Genomic DNA, 8,467 nt, shown 5'->3' with positions numbered 1-8,467 from the left:
GGGGACAGCGGGAGAAGGGGACAAGGGGACAGCGGGAGAAGGGGACAGCGGGAGAAGGGGACAGCGGGAGAAGGGGACAGCGAGGTAGGGGACAGCAGGATAAGGGGGCAGCGGGATAGGAGGGAAGCGGGATAAGGGGCAGCGGGCACCACGGACAGGGGCCGGGTCGAAGCGCGGAGGACCGGGCGGTGGGGAGGTTTCGGCAGGCCCGGCGGGTGTCGGGTTCCGCAGAGGCGGGAGCTGGAGCCCGAGCTCTGCTCTGGGCAAAGGAGCACCTTGGGCTGAGCCTCCCTCGGCCCCTGGCGGGCCCGGGCACCGGGGCCGCCAGCCGTTCTAATCGCATTTACTTTTTTCTTTTCTTTCTCCCTTTTTTTTTTTTTTTTAGCAAGGAAAAATCTACCTTCAAGAATGAAAGCAATTCTCAAGACCCTCATCTTTGTCACCAAGCCAGATTGGTGTTTTTCAAGGGATGGATGCAGGACGCACAAATTTCAAGCACAACAGCAAAGATGTCCCTTCTGCTCGTTTCATTTTGTAGAAGAAAAGAATGAAACTTCTCATATCTCCTTGGACTGCACATGTGAGAGCACTGTTAGTTGTCACTCACACAAGCAACTCAGGAGAGCAAAGAGGGTCAACTGGAGGATCAGCTTATTACTGTGACTTAAGAATAGAAGGGACAAATGCTGTTCTCATCATAAATATTTTCTTGTTCTGTACTGCAAAAAGAAAGACAATTAATGCTGTGCTTCAGAGTCACAATTGCAATCCCAATCTTATTGTTCATGTTGGGTTTAATATAAACAAAGTCTAATTGCATATACAGCTTTGTAAATTCTCAGCATCAGTGGAGCTACCCTGGTGGGAGATCAGAATTAGGTACAGTATTTCCTCACTGTCAGTAACAGGTTTTGAATGGAAAACCTGGAATGTAAAAAAAGAAATAATGCTAAAAATCCAATCACTCTGACATCCTGTGAGCTAATAAGAGCACGTGAATGCAACAAGCTTAGTACTTCACAGTAATTAATTTGACAGCAAAGAGCTAACAAGAAAACAACAGGCAGAGCAGTGATGACTGGTTCGTAGAGGTCACTGTCAAACAAGGAATAGGTACAAACACAGTCCCTCTCCCTTTGGAAACAACTATGTCATTGCCCCAATGAGAATGAAACGCCAAAGAGGTAAAATATCATGGGTTTAGTGGAGATATCAGATCTGAGAAGGTATTTCTAGTAGTAAAACAAGGTAGAGGTTTTCTTTTTTACATATGGTGATTTTTAATCATCCTTGTTACTCACTGCAGTGGCATGTTTTGGCTTTTGCTTCCCCCCCCCCCCCCCCCTTCTTGGTTAGCCAAAGCCATTTTGCATATTCAAATTTTGGGAAGACTTATCTTCTCTCACAATTACTAGCAAACTAATACACTAATAACCTTTATTGTTATTTAAAGTGTGTCCAACACAGCGTTCTGGAGGCAGTTCTCACACAGTGGACTCTCTCTGGCTTCCTCCTGAAGAAGAACTTAATCAAACCTCAGATGCTTTCAGGCAGAAGAGCCTTCAGGGAGAGCAAACAGGGTTAACAGAAAGCAATGTGCCCTCTGATTTCTAATCTTGCTCAGGGAGCATGGCCTATTGATTGAGCCATAAAGCTCTGTTAATTTTAAGATATCCTCAGCTTTCAGTTCTTTCCCTTGGGTATAAACTTGTTGCTTACACGTAGTGGCTGAACTATCAGGGAAAGGGTAGCTTCATCCTCCCCCTCTCCGCTCTCCTCCCCTCCTCCCCTCTATTCTGTTTGTTCTGAGCTCATCTGCGTGAGGATACATTTTCACACACACCTTCTCAAACCGGCTGCTATTCATCTGATTCAGGGTCATGCTTTTCCATACATTAAATGCAGGGGAAAACTGGGAAGGAAATGGCTGGGATTTGTGCTTGACGGGCAAGCACACGATTAGCCAGGGAGCCCTACTGTGAGAAAGTACTGCGTCGGAGGGTATTTTCTGTGGAATCATCAAGTCTCATGACTGGAATCTGATGTTTATAAAAAGCTACTAGTATAATGAAAACAGTATACACTAAGATCCTCAGCCAGTGGGAATCGGCATGTTTCAGAGACATCAAACTGCTACAGAATCACAGAGCGGGTAAGGTTGGAAAGGACAACCTGTGGGGTCATCTGATCCAACCTTCCTGCTCAAGCAGGGTCTTCCTAGCTGTAATTCTTCCTCTATAACCTAGATATTTGCTTATGCAAATTTTTCTGGTGGATGCAGAAGTCACACTTTTGGAGAGGCCAGTTAGTGCAGCCCTGCACCTTCCTGAGTTGGTGGGAAGCTCTGGAAACTGAGCAGACAGCGATGACACAAGGCAGCTACCTCACTGTTCTGTGTTTCCATGATGCCCTCAGTGGGACCACGAACAATTTACGTTAGGAAAGGATCTAGGCCCTTACCTATTGCTAAAGCACCTTTTATACTCTTAAACCATTAATATTAGGTAACCCTACTAATTGCTTTGAGGAAGGATTTTCTTTACTGTACTGGTGGCTGAAATGAATAAAAGCTTCACGTATAAGAGGCCTGGTTTGCACTAGAAATGCTTCTCCTTTGATAACCAGCAAATACAAGTTTTACTAGCACAAGCATCTTTTTCTGCAAGCGTTTCCCAAATAAAATAGGCTATACTGGCAAAAGCACTTTTTTTTTGCTCATATAGCTGCATCTATATGGGGGATTTTTGCACGTAGTGAAACGCAATCTGTTTTAAATGGCACTTCAGAAGAGCATTGCTATCCCACAGAAGTTTCAAGGCTAGACCTTGAAGTGTATACTTCTGCCTCATATCTGAAAGAGCTTTTTACAAGGTGGCCATTGTCATCTTTCAGGAAATATAGAGAAACTGAGACACAGTTACCCGGGCAGGCTGGGAACATTGTGCTCTATCTGGAATTTGTATTCATTACATTCTTTAGCTTCAGATGAAATTTTGTATCTGTAATCAGGCTCATTCCTCACTACACAAAATTACTTCTTAAATGACTGTGACAAAAACAGTGGCTGTTTCAAAAGCACCGTAATTCTGTAGAAAGGAAAGTCCTATTGAAAATCAAATAGGTAAATGCCATTCTAAATTACTTAGATGTTTTCTGAACTGGCAGAGGTAGACCTAACTCATGAAAAAAAACCACTAAGAGGTTAATCTGGCTCCTTTGCTCCTGCCCATGCTTCTTTAACTGAAAACTGTCTGTTAACACAGATTTGCTCTCGCTAAAAAAAAAAAGGCCCTACTCTGAAGAGCACTTGGAAAAAGAGGGTTTATCAGACAGAAACAAAGGACCTGGGAACTCCTCATCTAAACCAGCTACTACGAGAATCTGGAAGATGAGTCAAAGAGAAGTAAAAGAGCCCATAACAAGTTTTGAAGAGCACCTATTGAATGCCAGCTCTCAGTAAAAGTGTCAGACAGGATGGGGGCATGGGGAAGACAGCAGGACAGGGTTGCAGGGATATACTCACAGCCTCAGCCTCCTGCTCCCACTGTACCTGCTTCAACACAGCTGTTGTCCTGCTCCCTTCAGCTCAGCTACCTTGTGTTGTTTCATGGGCAACATGTTGGCTGGTTGATCTTCAATGACCCCTCCATGCTCTGGGAAGGTTTGCAGCCAAGCTCCCAGGCTCGTTGTGGGGAATGAAGTGCAGGTGAATCTCGTGTCCCGACGCAATGGGTCAGGTACCTCGCCTCAGGCAGGTCTCCACACAAAGCAGTGTGCCCTTTGGCAAAGGGGTTGAGTTCAGTGATCTGCTTCAACTTCCAAAGCAAAGGGACCAAACACCATCAGGTGGATACCCCATGTGATATTCAAAAACTATCCACTGCTTGTTGACAGCCCAGAAGTGTTCTTGTTTTCCTCACCCAGTCTGTCCTCTGCAGTCCAAAGCTGTAGCCTTATAACCAGGCAGTGACTTCCTCTGAAGTTGCTTGTATTGACCTAAATAGGTTGGGGCGGGTGAGGACACATAGAGAACATGAAAAAGCTGTGCTGGTTGCCCAACAAAGAAGTGTCTGCTTTGTGGTGAGCACTTTTAACATATAAGCACTTTTAACATACTGTTAAAGAACATGATTTTCATGTTTGTTTAAGTTCACACCAAAAGGTTTGCAAAGTAGCAAAGTGGGTAAAAATAAAATCTGCATTTAAGTGGTAAACAAAATAGTTAAAACTTGACTTCTTGTGACTTGAACAGTACTTACTGAGGCAATGTGTTTAGAAGACCAGAGGTGCATTTCTTCTGTATATCCACCTGTGATTGATCTATCTACTAGATCTAGAAAATGAACATTAGGATGGAGCAATGTTAAAATCAGCTGTCCTGAGAAAAGTAGTGATTATCAGGGAGTGGTGACAAGATGGAGAGGTTTCCCTCTGATTTTAAATGGAGGTCAGAAGCAGAAAAATGGCTGGTACATTTACAATGCTATGAGAGAAATGGAGTACAGAAGCTTGAGTCATCTCATGATTAGCAGTCAGTAGCACTTGATGAGTACCTGAACATAAGCTACCTTCTCTTTTCTATAAGCAAGTAGCACAATGTAGAGGAAGCGTCTACACTTACTGCCTGTGGGACAGGCTGCAGCCAGAAGACCTGTGCTTAGACCTGAATTTCTTCCTCTTCATCCCATTTTCACTAGCAGTAAGTTGAGGATGACAGCATTCAATCCTCTGTAAGTTGCTTTGAAATGAAGAAAAGCAGCATACAGGAATTCATCTCTTGCATGGAGCTTGACACAAACGGCATGGCCTTGGTGCTGTATATCAAAAGTAATTTTCAATCTGTTTATGCTTAAATCACCCAGTTTTGTTTCCATGAATCTTATTACATTAAACCAAGACTGTTGTTCCATTTGGCTGTTTGTACAAGAACATCAGAGTGAGATTTGAAAGATGATTGTGATATGGTTGACTGATGCACTCAGTACTAGGGCCAGGAGCAAGGGGCTCCTGTAATGGTACCGAAGTCCCCTAGTTCAAGCAAGGAGGATCTTCCACTGGGGCAGAACAGTAGCACTGTCAGTTAGTCGAGCTGAGAGCTGGCCCAGATGATTCACAGTCTGCTCAGTGCTATTTAACCATTGCAGCCATTTGCTTCTCAGGCATTAGTTATGAGCAAGGTCCTCTGCTACCACCCGTTGCTGATGTTTCAGTACTACTAAATCATATGGAAGGGTTGTTAACAAAAATTTCTGAATCACCCTCTGCCCTGCTCAGTATCTATCAGTTAAAAGTTGGCACTTGAATAACTTGAATATGTTGTGGGATTAAAATAAAATGGATCACAGACTCTATACGACATGGGTCTGACATCTGCCATTTCTTCCAAAACACCTGAAAAAGCACTTACACTGTGACAGCTTTTCACTCTCCAGGTTACAAGCAGGTCTTCTTGTTCTGTTATTTCCCTGCCACGATCTCCTCAGAAGTGTGGCAGTTTATTAACAAGGAATAACCCTGAAACTTCTCCAGAGCCCTTTGCCATATCTGAGTAAAAGTCTTACCCCCACAACGTTTATTGCTTTGAGGTCAAATTGTGTGGAAATATTACTGTGAAATATACTGGTACTATTATACAAGGATAAGAAAACAAACCACCAGTTCAGAGACAGCAAGAACATGGATCATGTTCAGCAGGCATTGGGTCTACCAAACCTGCACAGGTACTGAAGCATTAGGAGGGTGCAGAGCTACAACAGGAAAGCACGTTGTTCTAGGTTTTTTTGCTTAAAAGATGAGAGAGAGGGCCTAGGGGAGGGGAACGCATGAAAAAGAAAAGGATGAACTTTTTTTTGGCTACTCCAGATGGGGTTTTCCTCTGTTTAAATGCTGAAGGACAGAAAGATTTTAAATTAAAATCTTAATAAATATAGCCCTGAGGCTAGTAACATTATTACATCCAAGATGATTACAGCAACCAAGCCACAAAATATATATATATATATATTTATTTGAAGCATAATAAGCCTTAGTATTTAGTTAGAAGAAGGCTAGGCAGCTGACTTCCAAACTAGTGAATAATAAACCAACATAGCACATAGTTTGCAGAACTTGGTTTAATTTCTGAACAAGATAACATTATCACTACTTATACTTTATGTTTATGTATATATATGTATAAAAATTACTATTTCTCAGATCATGTGCATGGGAGTTGGCAGGAAGAACCCCAAGTTTGCAATAGGAGACATGGATAATTAATGAGCTTCATTGTGAAAGAGCAATCTAGATCCCCAAGCCTGCTGAAGTGAGACCTGTTTTCCTTAAGACATTTGCCTTTTTCAGTTGATCCTAGTCTCAATACAAGATTCTGCACTCTACTTGTTTGTGTAAAGGGTTGGGGTCCTTTTTAATTATGGACATTTTTTAATAAAGGATACAGGGAAAATATGGGATACAAAGAAAAGAATACAAGCTGATAAAGATGATTAAATCATAGAGCGACTGTGGAGTGGGTCATGAAGTGTTATAATCCCCAACTCCCCTCTGCTTTCTGCCTCAATGTGTTAATGCATCACACTTTAGTACAGTGACACTTTCAGCCCTAGGTGGAAATTCACACATGATGAAGAGGTGGAGGAGGATTTCCAGATGGTCAGACCTCAGGGAGTGCGAAAAGGTGGGGGGAGGAAGGGAGAAACTGCTGAAAGGAATCGGACTTTGGTCACATCAGTAATTTCCAGCTGAAAATGGAATATTAAAAAACCCCACCCAAATCTCAAAAAACAATCACTAAGGATCCCATACCAGAGCCAGGTGCATTCAGGTTTGGACATTATGCATGATAAATCCCCACCAATGCTGGTTGTGAAAGATCCCCTGGAAATATTGGTTTATTTGTGTGCAATGGAAAGGTGTGAGCTTCATTTCCTTGGCCAAATTTTAACACTGGTACTAAAGCATACTGCTGCAGACCCAATTAGTTGTTTTATTCTCCACAATTCCTATTTACTAGAGGTTATTGTAAAATGGTAGTTGCTCTGAATTGTACACAAATTTTCACTCCATCAGAGGCTGTATTTGGCTGCTGCATCCCTTGGGACATTTTTCTATAGAGCCACCTCTACAAGAACAGTGAAGGGCACTGAGACAGAGAAAATGCAAAGCTTGCAGCCAGTTGGTCCCATCACACCTCAAAACAGGCCCCACTTTCCCTTTAGGGGAGCATAAGGCAGCAGCTGCTATCAGACAGCTGGACTTCCCTAAGACAACCTCATTTACTGTGGTCTTTCAGGGGAAATGGGAAGGTAGTCACAGTCCAGAGTTTGAGGGGTCTGGTCCTTCAGGGTGAGAGGTGCTAGAGCTGTATAAAGAATTAGCAATAGACAGTATTTTGTACAGCCACAGCTTTTTCCAGATGTGAGGGTTAGGGAAAATTTAGGATAATCAGTTATTCAGGTATCACAGTACCCCTATATTGTGTGGGTGTGTTAAAGATAGTCTCTTCATAATGACATAAAAAGTGAACCTTAGGTATGATGGCTCAGACTGCCTTTCTAAGGGCTCTTGTTTCATTTTCTGAGGTGCTCCTTGGGTCAGAGGCATTTCCCCTACCACAAAATGGGCACTCAAGATGCCGATGGTGTGCAGTCACAATGGAAAGGAATATTTTGTTTAATATCATCAGTACGATTGCATGTTATTAAGTGTATTTCCTGGATAGCAACTAAGTAAATTGACCACAGCATGATGAACTACTTGAACAAATATCATGAGAAATAAGGCTGTCGCACAAATTTCACTTTGGGGAAACGTTTGTTGTATGTCCACTCCCTGTCACTCCCAGTGCAAGCCATGTTGTGCATGCAGGTCAGGACAAAGCTCAAGGAGACAGAAGACACTCCTTTGTCTTATTCAACTTCTGCTAGCGCAACTTCAAATTTGTAAAATGTGTGGTTTTAAATGATGTTGAATTCCTCCCCCCATTAATTGATTTTCTATGTTAAAATTACTTGTGTCATAGCCAAAATGCAAAATGCAAAGAAACCCTGAGCATCTGATGTGGTAGTGACTGCCATGATGATATATTCAAGATGCCCAGGTGCTTGTCACTGGCTTTAGCGGCAAACCAAAGGCCTCCGAGCCTTGTAAAGCCTGCAGCATCCATTTCGGACTTGAGTCCCTTACAATGACTAGATGAACATCTCTGACTTTCTTCCCTAAGGACTCAGTGCAGCAGGTGTTTTCAGTCTGCCCACCTTCCAGATCAGGTGTCCAAAAATGCAGCAATAAATATAATTTTTTTCTTCCCTTTTTCTAAAAGAGCTCAAGGTGGGTGGAGGATATGGGCGTAGGCTATTTTTATTCATACCTTAATTTAGTCAGTAGTCCAACGGTTCATGAAGAAGAGCTGGGCTCAGTCTTCTTCCCTGCCTGACAGGAGTCCCAAAGAGCATGAGAGGCAGATCAG

The sequence above is a fragment of the Corapipo altera genome, unplaced genomic scaffold, assembly GCF_003945725.1.
Source record: "Corapipo altera isolate COAL_440 unplaced genomic scaffold, ASM394572v1 45, whole genome shotgun sequence".
Lineage (NCBI taxonomy): Eukaryota > Metazoa > Chordata > Aves > Passeriformes > Pipridae > Corapipo > Corapipo altera.
This window is presented reverse-complemented; position numbering follows the sequence as displayed.